The sequence below is a fragment of the Notothenia rossii genome (genome assembly GCF_949606895.1).
Source record: "Notothenia rossii genome assembly, chromosome: 9".
NCBI lineage: Eukaryota > Metazoa > Chordata > Actinopteri > Perciformes > Nototheniidae > Notothenia > Notothenia rossii.
Genome location: NC_136907.1, coordinates 33,934,837 through 33,956,581, shown reverse-complemented (window position 1 = coordinate 33,956,581; position 21,745 = coordinate 33,934,837). Strand labels below are relative to the sequence as shown.

The following is a 21,745-nucleotide window of genomic DNA, read 5'->3' as shown; positions in this document are numbered from 1 at the left end:
CATGCAAACTCTATAGTCTGTGGTGCTGAATAGTACATTAATAGGTAATCTTCAACAGGGTGTTTAGAAGATCATGCAATGTAGTGAGTATCAGTTTAATGATGTCCATATTACTCCCAATATGTAAATAATGTTATTTAATGTACTCTTTTGTATCAATGTATGCACCTTTTTTGGCACATGCTGTAATATTCATGTGCTCAGTCATTTTAAAACATATTCATTTATATTTCTTTCTTTTTTAAATAAAGGTTGATTTTTAGCGATGGACGAATAACTAAGTAAAAGTAGCAATACTGCAATACCAAACAATACTCAATTATCAGCAAACGTTTTATTTAGTCAAAAATAAACATGTGACTGCACAGTATGAAAGCTGTTGTAATGTTAACAGGCACAACAACTGGCAACATTGTAAACTGCCATTACAAATAAAGAAAGAAAACAATTTGAGTCAGGAATTTTGATATCTTCAAAATATATTTTGGAATGATCTTACACATATCCCCACATATAGCATTTAGAGTGTACTGAACTCACACATACTTCCAGACAAAGCCTCATTCTACTTGGCGAGAATACACACATTTGTACCTACTTAGGCCAGTCAGCTGCCATGTTCTTCTTTAGAACAAGTGGACATGGACAAATTATTACTAAAAAAAGAAACCATCGCGGCACAACCCATCTTTAGTGGGCAAGTAGCCACACATATTTTTACGATTTTTTTGAATTCCCAGGGCCTAATGGGCCCCTGTACCCATTGGGCACCTACCCAATGTATCCACATCCATGAAAAAGACACAAGAAACACTGATTATACACAACAAATTAATTAAATGTCAAGTTGCTGCAGGAATGATTTGCTGCAGGAATGATTTTCTCCAGGAAGGATTTGGGATTAAGCATCGTACCTTGAACTCACAACCTTCTGGGGCCTCAGCCTGGAATAGTTGCTGTAATAACAGATCCTGTTGGACAGATCAGATTATGTCCATTACCCACACATTAGACTCCAACACCTTGTTCATCTCAGAGCTGAATTCAGGAAAGCTGTCATAATGGATTGACAGCTCCAGGACGCAGCCACAAGTACGGGCCACAGGTCTTCGCTGAAAACCTTGAATCTGGGTAAAGTCAATTATGATTTCCTTCCCCAGGAATAGATCTGAGCCTGTGCAGAACCTGAGGAACCAAGACAGATGCTGCATATCAGCATTCCTTAAGTATGTGGTTAGGTACTTTTGAATATCCTTCTGGTGGACATTGATGGCCTCTGGGAAGGTGAGAGACTTAACAACCTTTCTTGCCGTTGGTTGTAGAGTTTCATACAGTGATGGCAGGTCCTGAAGGCTGTGCCCAGCTGTGCATAGTACTTTTGCCCATTGTTCAATTATGTATTTTAGGCCATTTTTTGCTTCATCATACAAATATCTTCACAGTCTGTCATTTCTTATTAAATTTATACATATAATAATAAATACATGAACTACATTTAAAAGAGATCGTGAATAAATCCTAAACTAAGTAAATAAATATACAAATTAATATGAATACATGAAAACATGGAAAATTGAAAGAGCTGATGAATATGTGCATTATTTTAAATGTAAATAAATAAAAAAGCCATCTAAAATAGAAATATAATTGTATGTCACATTTGACAAATTAATGAATATATTGGAAGGCATATTATTCCTGTTGCTAGACTGTCAACGTGAATAATAAATTATCTTATTTTTCTGTATTACTGTAAAGTAGGACAGCTCACATCAGTGATGTTTACATTTTTATGTCTTGTAACTTTCAGGGTCTACCAAAAGCATGGCTCATGACTAATACATGATGCATTTAATAATTGCTTTTCCTTTGTAACAGCAGTTAAACTTGTATGTGTATATGGTGCATAGTTTAGATTGGGCGTATGGTCCATATGCAAATGGTCCATTTATATTGTGTACTACAGTAAAGTAGGCTACAATGGTATGCCTTCTCTGACCCACATTAGTTACCAAGAAGGAGTTCCGGCCCCTTCTTTTTACCTGCCTGTGAATAACTTTACTGACAGCTCTTACTTATTCATCATTTACAAATGATTTGATAATGATTATTTCATGTTTGACAAAAGGTAACTAGATGTGTTATAAAACATTGTTGTTATGTTAAGCACTTATTAAACATAGCAAAAAAGGTAAGGACATTTGTTTATTATTTTACAAACATATCAACATGTTTTGTTGATTATTGAACCATTATCAAACTAATTCTTTACGACTTCAGAATGATTGGTTTTACAAAGTTTGACCAACTAAATGTTATATTTTGAAGAAACAATGAAAGGGACAACAGTTTGGCTGATATACTGGTTATGCATATGCAATTAAGTACCTTCTCATTCTCCAAGGTCTTTATTGTTTCCTCTGGAACATTTCTCTGCCTCAAGAAGTCACTTAAGGCATCCATCCTGTGAGTATGCATTACAAGTTGTTAGTAGTTATCATAAAAAATAAACCATACACAACAAGAGATTTGAGCTACAAATGAGCTATGAGTTTGTAAGGGAAGTGGGCATGTTTACTTTAGAGTATATAACTGCAGTCAAACCCCATTATGAAGTACTCTATTGCATTACAATCTGTGACAGCGCCTGGATGGGCCAACAGTGTTTACTTTGTAAACCGAAAAGTATACAAAGATTCAAGTGACATCATTGTTCTGTATTGTAAATTCATGAGGTACATTTTGGTTTTGCTATTTTAACAATAGTACAGGCCGACATTTGATAATGCAGTCATATAGTGTTGAATGAGCTAATGAAGTATGCATACTGTAAATATAGTTTTTGAATGGATGAATTCAGCACTCAATTTAAAACGTCACCTGCTAATTTTACAATTTAGTCTCCTTTTGCCATATATGCCATCCTGTTCTAATCCTGAAAACAGGACAATAGGCACAAACCATCTAATTGCAGATGGGCTGAGAAACGAAATCTGGAGCAGCTGAAAGCCAAAGGAGAAAGCTTCTCCAATAGGATTCATTTTCCATCATGTCTCCTGCAGAAACACGTTTTTATCTCGAGCAGAGCAGATGGAGCACGGCATGGCATTATAATTATATTCAGAAACCACAGCTATATACACGACATGTCTTATTTAGACCGCATGAGAAACAAGTTCACGTTAGGCCTATAGTAGGGACAGACTTGAAAAACGGCCCTAACAACCAGTAGCGTGGCGTGGGAAAAAAATTAGGGGAAGCCAATAATACATCCTTTCTTTTGGGGGGGGGGGGGGTGTGGTGGTCAATGTAATAACGTAACCAGATGAGTGATTACAGCGCCCGGTATCATTTTACACACATTTGTATCATACAGATGCAGGACTTACACACGCCTGTTATCTGACCGACAGGTCCGCACGCACTCTCCAGGCGAAACTCTAATGAGCATTCATTCACAAACTAAATCAGGAGACCTTTAACGTTTTACGTCCGGTTCGCTCCCTTGTTCCTCGCTGTACACAGCTCCAGTTTGGGCATTGGCCTGTCATCAGATTGTATTTGTTGTTGCTGCTGCAGCGGAAGTTTAGTACAATTATTTTTGTTTAAATACTCCAAATCTCCATCCTCCATAATTGCAGTTGCTTCAGTTGCTTGCTACTTTCTAACGGCGGTGAGAGTGGTGCAGTGACGCTATCTATCTTCTATCGATTAGATTTATGATTCGAAAATTATAAAAGTAGGTTAGACATGTGGATATTATCCGACTGAACAAAATATGCATTTATCTAACAGGTTCGTTTTCCACTGACCTTTTTTCGAGCTATTTTCCAAAATCCTATGGAGAAATCCCTTTGCTATTTTGTCGAGGGAAACCGAGCGCAGCTTACTTCCGCTTTTTGGGACGCGTCACTGCACCATTAAGTTGATGCGATTTGATTGGATTGTGAGGCAAGCCAGCCGCCTCTGGCTTCCCTTGGCATGGCCCTGACCGATCACAGGTTGGCAGGGGCATGACGTGAGCCTCATCTGATTGATCAATCCCTCCATTTTTTTTCACCAAGGGAAGCAAATTTCGGCTGGCCTCCTCTCGTAACAGAGAGTGCAATCTACTGTTTCACCATAACATCTAGAGGGGCACTGTTTCACTCTTTGTAAAATACTCAATGAGAGTTGGCGAGAGACGGGCCGGCAGCAACACACAACAAAGAATTTCCGAAACTAAACGAAGTGTTTTTATTTATTTATTAAAATTATAACTACAATCCGAAAAAACAAGGGGAGCCTGGCTTCCCTTGGCCTCCAGGAGAAAACGCCACTGCTAACAACTGTCAATTAACACACAATTCTTTAACCAGAATTGGCACAGCAGGATAGTGAGTAAACAGTCTACGTTGATATATGACTGAATGTGCGGGATTCTTACCTAATTAGCTGCCTACGGCTGCTTTCTAGTGTTAGAAGCGGTTTCATATGTCTTTATGAACTCTCTGCAGAACTGAAGGCAGAAACAATGATGAACCTGTAGCCTCTGAGAAGTGTCACCAGCGCGCAGAGTGCACGGACGCAGAGCGCACAGCCAACCACTGTTTACCTTCTTAAGATATGTTAAAAACCACAGTTGCTGCTACAGTCCGAACTCTACATCAGATGTTCGGTTATACTTCATATAATGCTTTCATGATTATGTAGACGTTCGATCACCAGGGCGAGTTATAGCCTCTTTCCGACATAAACAAGTTATGTTTTACTCTTGGCACAGGCGTAGTACGTGTGTGTACATCCACAGTGGACATAATGAACACGTAAACAACGCTGTATGTGTACGGTCGCTTATGTGAATTTAAAACGTTATTCCTCAGAAAAGAAATGTCCTGTAGTATCGTCCCGGTGCACTCCGGCAGCACTGCACATGGAAATGCAGGAGCCCGCAGCAGCTGTGTCACAAACTCACAACTTTATATATAGCTATAGTCTACAACGCCTTAATCTGAACTCATAATATATATTTAATTGACGAGTAAGAACGTAGGCTATGGCTTATGGATAGGTAAACGGACATTTGCAAGCTTGAACACATTTTAAATAACCATGGTGGAGCTCCCTATGTGTCTCGCAGCACAGTATCAATGCACATTATCTTGCTTGCCACAGAATGCTGAGCTGACCTGTTTGAAACGTTTCTCCATCTACTATATGCTTCCACGGTACGAATCCTGTCAAAATGTAGACAAAAGCAAAAACTCTCCCTAATTGATTGACCCAAACAGTGTGCATCGTTCCGAGGCTTCGATCCGCTTCAAGTTATGCATACGTGCCATATGCCCTAGCTAGCGAACCTAGCACAGTATTAATTGCATGCTAACTGCAGTTTGCTGTGTTTACCTTTTAACACCAGCAAAACAACAACTATAGTAGCCTACTCACGCACATTATTGTAAAGAAATTGCTGAACAGGAGTTTTTAATGTTATTTAATAAATACGTCAATTAAACCCAGTAAGCTAACACTCCACGAAATATAGCAATACAGTTACGCTAGGCCTACCTCGAGTTAGTTCGGCCATCCGAACGGTCGGTGCATGCTATATTTAACGTTTATCTATTTAACATTAGGCCTATACCAGTAACATTACTTCACATGTTACCTTTTTAATAGTACATTATACCTTCATGAAGTGTGTGGCAAGAGCAAAAACAATGTTCTTTTCAGGAGTGCTCCAAAATCAAGATTGCTTACAACTAGTGTATTGCTTTGACTTGCTGGTATAGTTGTCTTAAGTCATTATAATGAGATAGCTAAGTCAATATAATGAGATAGCTAAGTCATTATAATGAGATAGCTAAGTCAATATAATGAGATAGCTAAGTCATTATAATGAGATAGTTAAGTCAATATAATGAGATAACTAAGTCATTATAATGAGATAGCTAAATCATTATAATGAGATAGCTAAGTCAATATAATGAGATAGCTAAGTCATTATAATGAGATAGCTAAGTCAATATAATGAGATAGCTAAGTCATTATAATGAGATAGTTAAGTCAATATAATGAGATAGCTAAGTCATTATAATGAGATAGCTAAGTCAATATAATGAGATAGTAAGTCATTATAATGAGATACATTTTTTTTCCTGTGGCGCAAACAGGCTTCCATATCATACAGGCCTATGCCTCCTTATTACCGTATATAAAATGAAATACTCTCTTCTGTGAATAATTAGTGTTTAGTATGTTCTCCATCTACTTCTTCTCCCATTCACAAATCCGAAATCAAATCTAAGATTCTATTAATATGTAACAAATATATTCAATTTCAGAGCAGAAGAAACAGCCTCTCTGCACATAAATCATTCAGCAGTGCACAGTGAAGCTCATACATTCAACTGTATGAACAAGCAATACTTTGAAATGCAAAAGTCTGTGTGTGTGTTTTTTCTTTGTATGTGTATACGAGTCTCTTTAATAAATGTTTTCAACTCGACCGTCAAATTTGCGTGACGCGTTTTCGCTGTAGCCAATCAGCAGTGAGGATCTCAGCCTGTCGTCATTGAAGTTGAATCAGAAAACCAAAACTTCAGCCGTTAGCTGTTAGCACACAGAGCTCACAGCTCCTCATATCTGTTCAGAAACTGGACAAAAGTTAAACATTAACAAACCACATACTGTCTGTGTCATGGCGAATACAGTCGCTGCTTTATTTATGTCTGTATGCCGTTGTTGTGAGTGTGGACGGAGCAGTTACAACGTTAGTTTAGCCTGTTCGATCCGATCTCCATTCAGAAAACACGCATTTTAAAAGGTTTTTCACCTGCCATCTGTCTGCAGACTTGTCAAAACATGAATTCATGGTTTTTACCAACCGGTATCAGTATGTTGTTACTTCGGCATCTTTTTGAGACGTGTATTACAATTAAATCAGGCTAAAATATGTTAATTTTGTTGTAGTAGGTTTCTGCCACAGTATTTAAATCAGGGGGAGGGGAACCTCCGGCCCCTGGGCCGTATACGGCCCGCGAGAGAATTTGGTACGGCCCTCGATGTAATTTATAAACACACGCAAAAAATAGCGAGTGCCTGTTTCTCCTAGCCAAGGCCAGGGTCCTTGAACACAACATGAGCCTAACGTGTCATCACCATGGTCATCACGTGGTATATGTCTCGTACATGGTCTCGTCTGACAGGGGTGCAGTTCTGACGGAGAGCACCAGAACGTCACTCCGGCACTTCCAGAAATTGCAGTACCCATAAGGAGCCCTACACATGCTGTAGTTTTTGCGTGGCTGTGTCTTTAGTTGAAAGCCCACTTACAAAGTAAGTAAAAGTAGCCTGATAATAATAATAATAATAGCTGAGTAATTATTCATAGTTAAAAACTACTATTTTTGCAATATATATGAGAGCTAAGCAGTTTATTCACATTACATCTCAAATCTGAATATGGCATCAGATTGCCCATGTAGGGGAACTTACAAAAGCACATTTAATTCAAGTTTGTACCTTGTTTAGTCAAAAAGATATACTTAAAATAGATTTCAGGCTGGTGGTTGCGGTCATGTTGGATTTCTCAATTTTGAGGCATTTTAGGACATTTTTGAGCTTCATATACAGTAGATTTGGATTCAGCACCCCTTAATACCCATAGAAATGTTGTATAGCATAAATAAACACAAAATGCCTTCGGGGTTCTGATTTTGTGAAAATTGACCCTGTCTATGAAGCCCAGTGGCGATCTGTTCATCTGACATACTGATCATACAGTCAATAACTTTGTTGTTATTAGCATCTGGTTAGCTATGCTAACGAATATAAGAAGCTTTTTCTACAACCAGTGAGGTAAAGGCACATCTTTATATGATCATTATATTTATAAAAAAATAAGAGAATAAAGTAAAAAGGTATAAAATACTATATGACAGTAAAAAAAAAGTTGTTATTAATAAACAAGAATACAGTTTGAAAGGGGAATGATTTGTAAAATATCCATAAAGAAAAATAAATCTGTTTACAGTTCTGTTTCATATGGGTGTTGAGAGATGTATCCATAGATCTCTTAATGTTACTCTCAAAGTGCACTGGATTGATGCTTTTAACTTCAATATTTAGACCCTCCAGAAAAACGCGGGCAAAAATCCTTGATTATGCGGGCTAAATTCCTTGATTATGCGGGCTAAAATCCTTGATTATGCGATTAAATATGCGGGGGTTTTATGTGATTTTATGCGGTGAAATTGCGGGAAGTTGCGAAATATGCGGAAAGTTGCGAAATATGCTAAATATGCGGGGAAAAATAATTTTAAAAAAATTAAATATTGGGCTGTCTTATTTATTCTCTCTCACACACAACTTGCCACTAACGTTAAACCCCTTTACTATTCAATTAAACACATTCAATGTTTATTTATTGTAAAAGCAATTGGGCTATTTTAATCCCCCCCCCCCCCACACACACAAACACACACACACACACACACACACACACACACTTCTCCGCCTCATTCTGTTTTCATTTACTCGTTCGTTATCTGACCAGCTTCAATCTTGTAGGCTACTCACTTCGTTTCTTGTAGCCCTCGAAAGGGTTTTGGAGGTTGATGCCCTCGGTGAACGTGAGTTGTTTGGCTTTCTTGTCGGCAGCAGCAGAAAGCAGCGAATGTTGGAATGAATCAAAGTGGGTTGTCACCGTCGATTTTCTCTTATGCTCCAACACACAGTTGCACGGGGTGCAGAATAGTTTCCCCCCACTTTTTGCCCGGTCTTTAGTAGAAATGTTCGTCGGTAAATGAGATGGATTAGATTTTTTCATCTTGGTGTTTTCTCTATCGTGTGAGCTCCACACGTTCACTCTATACAGTGTTGTTTACATTCTGTGATGCGCGAGCTGATGACGTCACATCAAGACGAGTTAAAAAATGTTTTTCTCAACTTTGTATGGAAAAATGCCGGGATTATGCGGCCTTTTGATAAATATGCGGCCTTTTGATAAATATGCGGCCTTTTAAAAATCTGCGCCATTTTGCTGATTATGCGGTAAATTCTGCGATCGCAGAATCGCATTTTTCTGGAGGGTCTAAATATTTAAAAAATATTAAATCATGTCCCCATGGATAGGAAACTAAATACTTTTGCACACATCTTGTGTCCATATCGTTCTGTTTTGGTGGTCATGCCACAACCGTGCACGTGCATGCATGCGCGAGTCATGGTAAAATATCTGGATTAAGAGGTTGCTTTTTCTTTGCACAGCATGAAAGAAAGGCCAAATGAATCTGTGATTTAAGTATTTTTAAGCAGAGGTCAATATCTTGTATACGGCCCTCGGAGGATATTGTAAACATTTAAATGGTCCTTGGCCTTGAGAGGAAAAAGGTTCCCCACCCCTGATTTAAATGGAGATAAGCCCAGCCCCCTCTCCAGCGCCCCTGTTTGAATGACAGGAGTAAACACAGCTGACAGCCGCGGTGAAACTCCAGCGATTAGAGCATCCGGTATGAACACAGCATAATGCAGTTCAGAGACCAGACCATTGCTCTGACGCTTTTAAAGCAACTTGGAGATTTTAACAGTGTAAGGGGCACAAAGGCCATGGTGGCCGTAGGACATACAATTATTTTCGGGGCCTCACGGCCAGACCGAGGGGCAACTACAGCCATGCCGTGAAATTCCTACCCTTCTTAACATTTAACAACCTATTAATGTGTCCTACCCACTTAACGGGAAGAAACTCAGCTAACTGATGATATGAACCATTTTTACCGAAACAAAACACAAGTCTCACAAGAAGCGTCTAAATGAGCCCTGAGCGAGCACAGAACTCACGGTATAAATACTTTATTACTAATCGGATCTGCACAAACAAGATATCAGATTAAAGCTGAGATTCCACAGATTCTATAGGCATTAGTATCATCACTGTGCGATCAGCGGCAGGGGAAGCAAACACAGACAACACACAACCTAGCTTTACTGAGCCAAAACGGCAAATAGTCTTACCTTTGCTGTTTTTCTGATCAAAAGTTGTGTTCAATGGCATTAAAATGATGAAAAACGCTGCTATAGGTTAATCCATAGGTTAATCCAATGTGTCTGTGTCACTTTGAAATGATTACTGATTCATCATCATATTTATGGCAATAAGCCTAGTCTTCAGTTTTCAGAGCGTAACATAGTTTTCGGTTTGGGCAAGCTGCGTGCGCATCACTCTCACTCCTCAATGGAACGTGTAGGTGGCTTTAGGAACCTCCCCTTCGATTATATTGGCTCTAACGGTTCAAAAGAGATGTCAATCACCAAAATCGACCAATGTGTTTCAGAGAAACGGCAAATCCACCCAAATCCACCCAAATGACCCCAGAGGTGGTTTATTTTTTTGCTAAATCTCTCTAAAAAGGTCAAATGTCACTTGTTTTGCATCAATCTTGATACAGGGTACTTATTATATGTTATAGTTGGGATTCCTAAAACTTTTGGGCTACTATCCCATCATTCAAGGGTGGTTTTCACTATAAGTATTTTTTTTTTTGGATTGGACACAACAATTTACATTTTGTTACTATGTTCAATCTGAATTTACTTTAGAATAAAAAAAATCTTTATTGATTCTGACTCTTCTACATCCAACTCACAGGTTTATCATTGCTTTGAGAAAAAAGATTATTAATGTACCCCTTTTAGAAGGGAAGATATAGTCATTTGTTCTGGGAATGTCATTTTCGAGCCTGAGACCTGAAAAACAGGCTCCGTGGCTTAACAGGTTAAAAGCTGACATAAGGATATTTTACTTTTTGTTCTTGTTACTGAACAAATATTGGACTTGAATTAAGAATATCACGATTGTTCATGTTTTTTTATTGTATACAGTATATAAGTGCTCTGCTATTTGCTTTTCAAGTTATTTCAGGGACTGAGACATTATGTAGAGTTCCATACAATAAAGGAGGCTGCTGCAGACGTGCACGCAATGTTTTACTACTTGAATTGTGTTTGCTTTTCTTACATGTTCATTTCTGTATGCGCTGCTGTTGTTGGTATTAAAATGCTGCTGACTTTGGATTGCATATTTTGAATACAACAGCAAGTGGGATGAGCAGGGCCGTCCCTGGCCAACTTGGGGCCCCAAGCGAAATTGTGAGATGAGCCCCCCCCCCCCCAACCGACAGGAGTGAAACAATTTTTTTTTTAAACAAAGTACTTTGCAAATATAATTCCTGTATATTATTATTATAAACACAGTTAGTTTGTTATACAGTGAGGTAAATGGTCAATCTGCATGTATATGTCGTTCAGTATGCGTTTACAGGTGAATACGTCTGCATTTCCTGCCAAATACAAGCCTCAAATAGATTAAAATATATTTAATGCAAATAAACTACTTCTACTACTAATAATAATCATAATCAATTCAATAATATAAATACAATATTATTTTATTATAATATAGTTGTAATGTAGTCCAACCAATCATCACTCCCAGGTCGGCCTATGTTGACTTTATGTCAAGTCCCCTGTGTCGGCTTTTTCCAACGCAAGAGGGCGGTCCTTAGCGCACATTTTCAACTTTCCGGGATGTCCATAGGCTTCTATATAGCTCCCTAAACGTATGTCGTAGACGACTTGAGATCGCGAGCGAATGCTACATGCAGATCCAACCTGATCTCACCAGAATGCGTGACTCCACCACGACTCCTTAACACCGCATTGCGTGGTGGAGTCACGAACTTTGTTACATTTACGTGTCGGCACCACGCAAACAACGCCAATGTAAAGTGAATGAGGCTCCTTTGTCGTGGTGCACACACACATTTCTACAACGTCCCGCAGTGAGCTTTTTATTCTATAAAACGTTTTTAAAATCTACTTTATAGCTTGTAGTAACTCACGGGAGGCTTGTTTTATTTTATTTGTATTCATAATAATTTTTACTTTTTGTCAGAATGTATTATGGTGCATTATTTACCAAATTTGTGTTCTCAAAAAACAGTGCATTGTGTGTAATACAACTGTGATTTTTATTAAATTAGTTATTTTTTAAGGAAGGCCAGAGCTTCAGCTGTGTCAAATAGATTGTTCCCTTTAGTTTACGTTATTTAAAAGACAATTATATTCCTATTTGATCAATAATGGGTATTGTAGGCCAATATTAGTCATTTAAAAAATATATAATGATGATAATGATGGTGAAAACCACTCCCCCCACATCGGAATGACGATGGCTACTGACTGTATTTTAAATGCTTTTTGTTTAATAGTAATAATAATCATTTTTATTATAACAACAATAAACTAGAAGATTCCATCGTTACCACGGCAACGTTACGTCGCGCTCGACGGCAACGTGATGTAGCCACGTTACGTTACCCACAATCACCTCACTTTCATTAATTTCATCTGACAACGGACAACAGTAAGTATCTAAAATCAAGGGGAGTTTATTTCTTTAAAACACAAAATAATATTGCTTTTATTTATTCCACTGTAGCACAGTCTCTATAGCGTTTCATTCCTGTATATTAGGTTGAGTTTTGTAGTGTGTTTAGCTTTTACAATAGGCAAGCTTAGCTTTTACAATAGGCAAGCTAGCGGCCACGTTCAGCGAGCCTCCGGACTTCCGGTCAACGTTTTTAGCTGGATAACATTTATAGTTTATACAGCTAAATGACATTAGCTGTCACTGGCACAGTTGGATAGTGGAGGTGCGTGCTAGAAAAATATGTTTAAATCCAAGTATTTGCACATGTGTTGTAAAGACAGTGTTCAACACAGAGTTTTAATAGTGGCTAATGCATCGGCGATGGAGTGGAACAAAAATGTGGAACTGGAGTTTTTCCAGAGGATTTGACTGGCCACCCAATGTCCCACTCTGAATCAGATATACTTAATTGATCTCCGGGGGGAATTGGGATTGTAACATTGTAGAATTTAAATATATAGTAGAAGATATAAGAAAAACAAGTATGTACAAATATGTGAATAATATAACAATATGCACAGTATAAATGCATAATGTATGCCAGAGTATTGCTCAGATTAATTATTATTGCATATAGAGCAGGGGTCGGCAACCCCTGGCACGCGTGCCAGCATTGGCAGCACCGTAACCAGTGGCACACTAGGAATAAGTGGAATAAGTGTGCAAAAATATTGAAATTGTATTTTCGGATCCTGATCGAGAACGCCGCCAGAGCGTGTCTCCCCGTTACATGCAGAAGGAAGCCATGCACGCAACGCAGCCCCGCTCTCTTTAACTCCAAGCGACTTTCTGCCGCTTTCCTCCGTGGTCTAGAGCTGATCGTTTCACCGAGGAAAGCACTTCACTAATTGCAGTACCCATAAGGAGCTGTACAAATGCCGCAGTTTTTGCGTGGCTGTGTATTTAGTTGAAAGCCCAGTGGCGATCTGCTCATCTCTCATCGAAATAATATGCTACAAAGGGGCGGACTGGCCATCTTGTGTGTTGAACTTTCCCGTCGGCACGCAGACCGTAGTCAAGGAGGGCAGAAGCAGCAAGCTTCAGGTTCAATAACCCACTTTAGCTTAAATGACTGGAGAGAGGCGAGCTCTTCTTGGGAGGCCGTTGCATTTATTTAGCTGTTCTTCTGTTTCACAAAATACATCACAGACCTCTGTTTTTCTGCTGCTTCGTTTCATTTCCAGAAACATACACGTTCCCTCACTGTCGCTCTACCATCCACACACACATGCACAAGCCACACACCCCTCTCTCTCTCTTAAAGGGACAGCGATCTCATCTCACTCTGCATGACCCTAATACAGGTGTGCTCTGGAGAATCACAGAACGGACGATCGTCCTTATATTATGCCGTTTAAACCAATTATTTAAATGTGTTTTCGGCATCATGTAAGTTGCAATGACAGGTCCACACACTGCTTCCAGCGAGGCTCCCCCGCCCTCCTGCTGATAGTTCTCGATCGTTGGCACGCTGATAAAACATTTTTTTTTAAATGGCACTTCATATCAAAAAGGTTGCCGACCCCTGATATAGAGTAATGCACAGATTAATTATTATTACATAGAGTATTGCACAGATGAATTATTATTACATAGAGTATTGCACAGATGAATTATTATTACATAGAGTATTGTACAGATGAATAATTATTGCATAGAGTATTGCACAGATGTTACTGTTATTCTAAATAATCCTAATCATGTTTTTATTTTTCCTGTTTTACAGCTTCATTACAACACTTAATATCTCCAACACACACATATCCACACACACACACACACACACACACACACACACACACACACACACACACACACACACACACACACACACACACACACACACACACACACACACACACACACACACACACACACACACACACACACACACACACACACACACACACACACACACACACACACACACACACACACACACACACATATAAAACCAACGGCACTTTTAGGAGCCACTCTCTCTCACTGTCTCTCTTTCTATCATTCTCTCTATTAATCACTCTCCGGTCTTTCTCTCACTCTTCATTTTGTGTATTGTTTGTATTATTTGTATGCCATGTCCCTCAACCCTGACGTGAGGGTCTTTGAGCATCCCAATGAGGCCACGGTGCACATGGCATCATTGATTAGCGAGGCTCATCTCCATGAGGCCAGGGTGAGGCTTTTCATGATAAGCAAATACCCAAGTCTGTAATATAATCATTGCTATTGCTTTTTATTGATGTAATGTAAAGGGTCAGTTAGACCTTTTTATGCAACCGTTAAATAATTGCTCAAATATAAGTGCTGCTGTCTTATGTTGTATGTATTACAACTTTGTTGTTGATCTCAACCTCTGAAAATATATAGGCTGCCATGGCCACTGAAACTCCTGCCACCCCTCCGAAAAAGAAAAGAAAAAGCAGGAAGAGACCTCTTTCTAATCCAGTGGTCACACGCAGACGTGAGAGACAACGGGAAACACAACGCTCCGCATCAGGTTTGTTCTTTACTATATCATGATTTCTAAGTCTAAGAATAAAGATAATTCGTAACAAAGTTATTTTGGTGTACACAGTATGAAATTATGTAATTTGAAGATACCTCTTGACAAATCTGTTGCAATGTTTAAAACATTTTCAAATTAAATCAAGATATTTTAAGAGCCTGTGACTGATAATCCTTGCTTGTGTTGTATTTTTTTAAATGTGTACGTCGATTTGGATAAAAGTATGCAAAATGTAAATTGTCATTGTGATGCTGTGGTAATATGTTCTTAGTTTCATTACCTGCAGTCCTTACAGAGCATTTTCATATTACAATTAATTGGTGTAATTATAGATTGATTGAAGGGTTAAGCAAAAATGACTGTCTCTGCAGCTTCACAAGCCAGAAGAGACGATCCTGTGCATGCGGAAGGCCTTCAGCTAGAACATCAAGAGTTTGGTAGTCTTGGTGAGTATATTGATTATAACAGCAGTTGACTGGCACTACAGCTTTTCCCAATGTTTCCTTTTTTATACTAACCTAGTTAATCATAATAAAGTATTGAGTATTGACTGTTTCATGACAAGTGAATGCATATTTGGTATAAGTATCACTTGCTAATATTGCTTTGGATGCATATGATGATTCATAGCATGTTGCTATTATTAGTCCGCATATATTTTTCCAACTCAAAAGCGGTTCAGTATACTACCTTAATATCCATCATACCAGTTTTAGGCAACAGTTCCGGAGGCAACAGACGGAACGGTTTCTGCCTGGGCACAAAGGCAGCTTCTCACAGATGTGAGAATGAAAACGGCTAGGCCAATGCTTTTTAATGCAAATCTCTCAGCTGAGAGAATAGCCATTCAGAAGTGCCACAGATGCTGTGCAGAAGAAGCGGCTTAGGTGCCTGGACTGTGTTCCACTGGACATGGAGTTCCTCTGTGCAACCTGTGACATTGAGGCCCACAAGAGGAATATCTTCCATGACAGCGAGGCTGTGTTCAATGGATTTCTGGAGCCCATTCCCCCTACAACTGCTGTGGTGGTGGATGAAAATGGCCAGCCTCCGTTTTGTGAACAAAGTATGTAGAGATTAACATTACATTACAATGTCCCATTATAGTGTAGTTCCCATAATTAAGTGCGAATGGGAAGTGTACATAGCTGATTGAAAAAAGTATGATTGGTTTTGACTAGGGCTGCAAGATATGTGGAAATGATGCAACATTTTATTGAATATCTTGATAATCTGGAGAATTAAGGAAAAACTGTAAATACACCCTTCCTAACTTATTTTCTATATTGCAGTATGTCAACTGCCTGTTCCTACTCCAAGGTCAATATGTGAATGCTCTGATGACGTCACAGTTACTCCTTGGAAGCATATTTCTGTGGTCACCATCAACGGTATGTTGTTCTGAAAGCCCTTCTTTTTGTACAAGTAGTATTGTAGGGCACAGTTTTACCACTTTGTGCAATGCAAAGATTTTTATCAGCTGGTCATTTTCAGACAACACCCAAATGCCATGTCAAATAGCTAATATATCATATATGCACATCTATGTATTAAATACAATATGTTAAGGCAAACTCACAGTTTTATTACCGAAATACCTTTACTTTGTCCATTTGTTCACAGGACGATACAATGTCTGCTTGCCTCGGAAATCCTGTCCATCCTGCTCTGCAGAATGGACTCCTGAGGTTAAAGACCTGCTTTTGTATGGGTACTGGCCAGCTAGCACCAGCTGCCAGACGCTTTACAAATATGATGTGTTCACCTCATTCGAGCACATGAAGGTGACAGCACCAGCCATGTCCAGGCAGGCATTTCTGAAAATGTTGGAGCACAGATCTGTTCAAGCTGGACGGGTAAATCTGCCTAAATCACACGGAAACATACAAAAAACAATATCATATTACTGTATACCATATCATAAATTGTTGGCATTGCTTTCAAAACAATTACTAATCCACTTTTTTTAAATCAATATACAGACAGTTAGTATCTGTGCTGATACATTTCAGCGAAGCTTCTTCGAGTTTTGCTTCTGTCAGTACAAACAAGAGGATATGTGCCAGGTCCATCACTTTGTTTGTCCAGCATGTTATCCAGACATGTTGGCTGTCTGCTGTGATGGAAACCGCAAGCATTACCGCTTTCCCAAGTGAAAAGGGTAGGTATAGGTATTAATGAAAATGATAAAGAACACACCGCTAATACAAATAGTAGCCCTTGGGGTTGTCTTTGAGTAGCCATAACAGACATTAAAACAAATCATAGTAATGTAGTGCTTTGTGATTTTTATTATTGACTTGTATGTTAACTTATCATGGACAGGACTGAGGAGTCGCCAATCTATGAGGGCTTGTTCCTGGCCAAGGACGAGGAAGTCGCAAAATTTGTTGACCTTGTCAGAGGCAACATGAAAAGTGTACGTTTGTTTTCTTATTATGATAGTTGCAGTTACAGCTGTGGTGTTCTTTTTTATATATGTCAAAACTTGTGTGTAATAAACTGACTTTATAGGGAAATGACAGTGCCGTCTGTGGTACTGCCAAATTCACTGCTGGCAGAGAGATGTCAAAAAAGTCTGGTGCCCAGATAGACGAGGAGGGCATTCAAGTGGCAGTTTGCAGGTATGTATTTGTAAGCGTGTCTGTGTGTATATGTGTTTGGTTCTTGAGTCTGGTCTCATTATTTCAGTTTTAATAGCAATCCAAGTCTAAGTCTTTGTAAGAATTGGAAGCATTAAAAACTTTTGATTGTGGAGCGGAATTGATCCATCATTTGTAGCATCCAAGTGATATTTTTTGTTATAGCCACCTAGATGACAGAGATTATTATTATTATTATTAACAACTAGATTTTCTTCTGATTAATCAGACATGGGTTTCTCTTACGAGGACACTTCTGTGGAGAAATATACGCGTACCCTCCAAAAAGAGATGTCCAAGAAGGCAAATGTTGACTTCTTCTGTATGGATGTAACATGCAGGTAATCCTCACTGTCAGGGCCGACCCGTAGCACTGGCCTTATAGATGTTCGCCTCGGGTGCCAGATCTGGGGAGGCGCTGCGCTGGTAGAAAAACATTTTTGACCGTTGGTGCTCATCCTAATTTTCAGCCTTGATGTAACAACATTCATAATTAAGTAAATGTAACGCCCTTTTTTGACCCCGGTTACACTTTTCATTTCTCCTGTACGATGGTAAGTGATGAAAATGGGGGATGTTGGCTTATCTGGCGCCCGCAGCTCACAGCCAAAGTGCGAGTGAGATTGGGAGCGAATGAGGGAGAGAGGGAGGGTGCACCGGTACCGGCGCTGTTGTTATTAGAATCTGGTGCTAGCTGCTCTAACGGATATTAGAAGAAGACGTTTCTACAATAATGTGGAGGGAGAGTCCTCTCCAGTCAGACTGAGAGGCTGATGACTACAGCTCAGTGAGGTAAAGGACTCTGAGTGTTTAGATAGTTCACTTTAGTCTAAGTTATCTCAGTGGGTCTCAAACGGTTTGGTCACAATTTATGTAAACAAATATTTCCAAGGCACTCCTTTATAATTATTGGGATAAAACAGGTTTGAAATCATTTCAATGTATACTATAGGACAGTAAACCAAAAATATTGTTTAAACTGGAGAGATTAAAAAAAATGCACAAATAAATAAATGTTAATAGGTCAAATATAAGATATGAATGAACAACAAAAATAAACATTTATTTGTTATTGGCTATGGTAGGTTATTGGTTATGTTCACATACTTATTTGATTAATAAAATGTAAACCAATCTTTTTCATATGGGTGTTTAGAGTTGTACCCCCTAGATCTAGTAGTAATTCTGCTTAAAGTGCACCAGATTGAAGCATTTTACTTTAAAGGTCACATGTCATGGCCATTTCCATTGGTCACAATTCCATTGTTGAGGTATACTAAAATTGAAAAATACTATGCAATTTTCCAAACTCACATTGGTTTCGCATACAGCATCTCTGTAAAGTATGTGTATTCAGCAGTATTCACTTTCTCCACTAAACGGCTCACTGCAGCTCCTCCCTCTCCCCCCCCCCGCCCCTCCGTGATTTCCTTGTTTAGCGATACACAGCCAAACGCAGCCAAACTCAACCTGAACACACACAAAGTCACAGCCGAAATAAAAACAATAAGTGTGGCTTGATATTGACATGTGACCTTTAAAATGTTAAAAAAAATCTTCCCGGGGGGGCATACCTCCGGACCCCCCTAGAGGATGTGACGTCCACCCCCCATTCTATTGTGTATTCCTTGTATACTCTATTGATCTTTACCTTTTCTATTGTACAATTCTCTGGCTGGGGCGCCAACTCAAATCTCGCCTAGGGCTGCAAATTGTCTAGAGCCGGCCCTGCTCACTGTCATATTGCACATCCACAACAATGTTTAAAATTGCCTATATGCCTCAGCAGTCATTTTAGATGATATTGATATTGTTGTCATGTCAATTAAAAGTTTATCTTTGTAACACTCAGTCACAAAATGCTGCTCCTGCTTCTTAGGTACTGGCCATACCTTAACAAAATAGCCGAGGGATTACCAGAGCTTCTGCCGTTGACAGAAATGAGGCCCTTTCTTAGCGTGATGCATGCTAAAGCCCATACAGCAAAATCCAAGGTACATAACACCTTTAATGCAAAGGACTTTTAAATGTTGTGCATGGCATGCCTTATTGGATATCAAACACTTCTAAAGAAATGCTACATAACACTACTTGCGCTGTGTTGCAGGTGAGATGGGGTGGCAGAAGTCAGGATGGAGCAGGAAACACAGAGGGAGAGGAAGTAGGGCAGGTATGTTATTAATGGCATTATTGTAACTGTATGGATACAAGAAGTCTTAATAGAAAGCAGTACAAATATGTATGTGTCATCTCAGTGACAAGCCTTTTGATTAGTTTAAAGCATATCCTTTATGTCTGAGTTCAAAGGAAAGATAGGCAGCTCATATTTTCAGCAACACTAAATGCATGCATATTGTAGGAAGTCAGTACACAAGTTTTCTCCTTAACCATCCAGTTCAAGATCTATGATGTGTAGGTAATATTGTTATGTGATGGTGACCGAACATTAATTGTAACATTCATTATAGGTGAACAGCTTTCTCTCCAGGGCAGCTCTGGTCACAAAATACATGACAAAAGCAGGTTGGTATTAACACTACACACTGTGATAAGGCAGCCCTGATAAGTATTTTACAGAGAGTTCCCTCCTTAAAAACATTATTTGTGTATTACTTTACTGTAATTACCAGTTCAACAACCTTTCAACGATTGGGTTTAGTCATGTCTATCAGGTTTCTCACTCAGTATTGCCTTTTTGATGTGAATACTTACTTTTTGGTTTGTGGATATATTTTTGTCTATTTTAGGAAGAGTGAACATGCTCACAAACAACAAACTGTAACAGAAGGAAGAGGGACAACCTTCATCAAGTTTTAGCCCACAGATATGTCAAAGTAAGGGCAAATTACAATTGTCTTCTCATCTGACATTACATATTTATGAAGGATGTCTGCAATGTAACCTCATGGCTATATACATTATGTTCTCCCTTATCCACACTTCCTCTTACAAGTCAGATGGTGTCATGGAATGTTTCAACTGTTCTTCTGAAGGTCTTGTACTGAAAACTGGTGTTCTTTGCATTATGGTGTTGCATGGCGCTTTTGCGCTTCTTTTTTTGTAAAGATCACAGAGAGGGCAAATGTGGAAGCTGCCAGCTTCAGCGACTTCAAAAAGGAGAACAACCTTGATCAGGAGACCATACAGCAGTGGGTATATGATGTCAGGCAATGGGCGGTCACATGAAGACATACCACAGGTTTTCCATATATACATCTGTTAATTACTATAAGTTTAGACACACTATATAAGTTGGCTATACAGTATGTTGAAACTGAGACTGTCACTGATTGTATCTCTTCTCCAATTGTTTTTTTGCAACTATTTAGAGAGTCTACGGCCCAGGGTGTACTGAAGGACTGAGGGTGGATATTGAGAACATCACCGTCACTCTTTTGCGCAGGAAGCAAGATCTGTATCGTCAGCATTGTTTGTTGTCAAACATAGTTATTGAAATTACACTTCAAAAACAACAAAAACATTCTGGCACCATGACACAGTTTTGTTTCCGTTTCACTTTGCAGACAGCAACCAGGCAAGGCAAAGAAAGAGGAAGAGAATGAGAGAGCTGAAGAAGAAGCTTCGCGAAAAAGTTGTGCAATACAACACCGGAGTGCAGGAAGAACAGATTGACGAGGAGTTGGCTTGCAGTCTGACAGAGGGCTACATCCTACCATGGGAGAGGCATGCAAATGGTAGGATAATTGCTAGTTTGGCTTTTTTTTTTTTTTGTCTATACCAAAATATGTTTATCGTGGGGCAGAAAAAGTAATGGTGATACCTGCAAATATGTAATATTTGTTATTAGTTTACATTATAGAGAACCAATGCTATCGCTACAAAGATTCGTGTCTCAGAAATGAAAATCATTCTGTAATAATATAATTTATGAATAAATATTCCTTGTCCACTACTCCATTCCTTTCCTCAACCTAAAGGCAACACCTTCAGGTTGACGAGGTCTGTCTTTGACCAGGTAATGCTGGTCAGACGTTTGGAGGAGGAGCAGAGCATCCTGCTGAAAGAGATGTCGCAGCACATCATGTTCCTTCTGAAGGAAGTGCAAGAAGTGGAAGCACTCAGAGGACAGACTTTGGAGGGCATCAAAACCAGCAGCATGTC

The 21,745-nt window shown here is 39.1% G+C and overlaps 1 long non-coding RNA gene across 1 annotated transcript; it reads right to left on the bottom strand.

The window, feature by feature from the left end:
• Window positions 1–366: 366 nt before the first annotated feature.
• On the bottom strand, window positions 367–10,169 carry LOC307018551. The gene is made up of 3 exons (XR_013802433.1): window positions 9,997–10,169; window positions 2,389–2,464; window positions 367–971 (listed from the first exon to the last, which is right to left on the bottom strand). It is a non-coding gene; the product is annotated as an uncharacterized lncRNA (long non-coding RNA).
• Window positions 10,170–21,745: the final 11,576 nt, after the last annotated feature.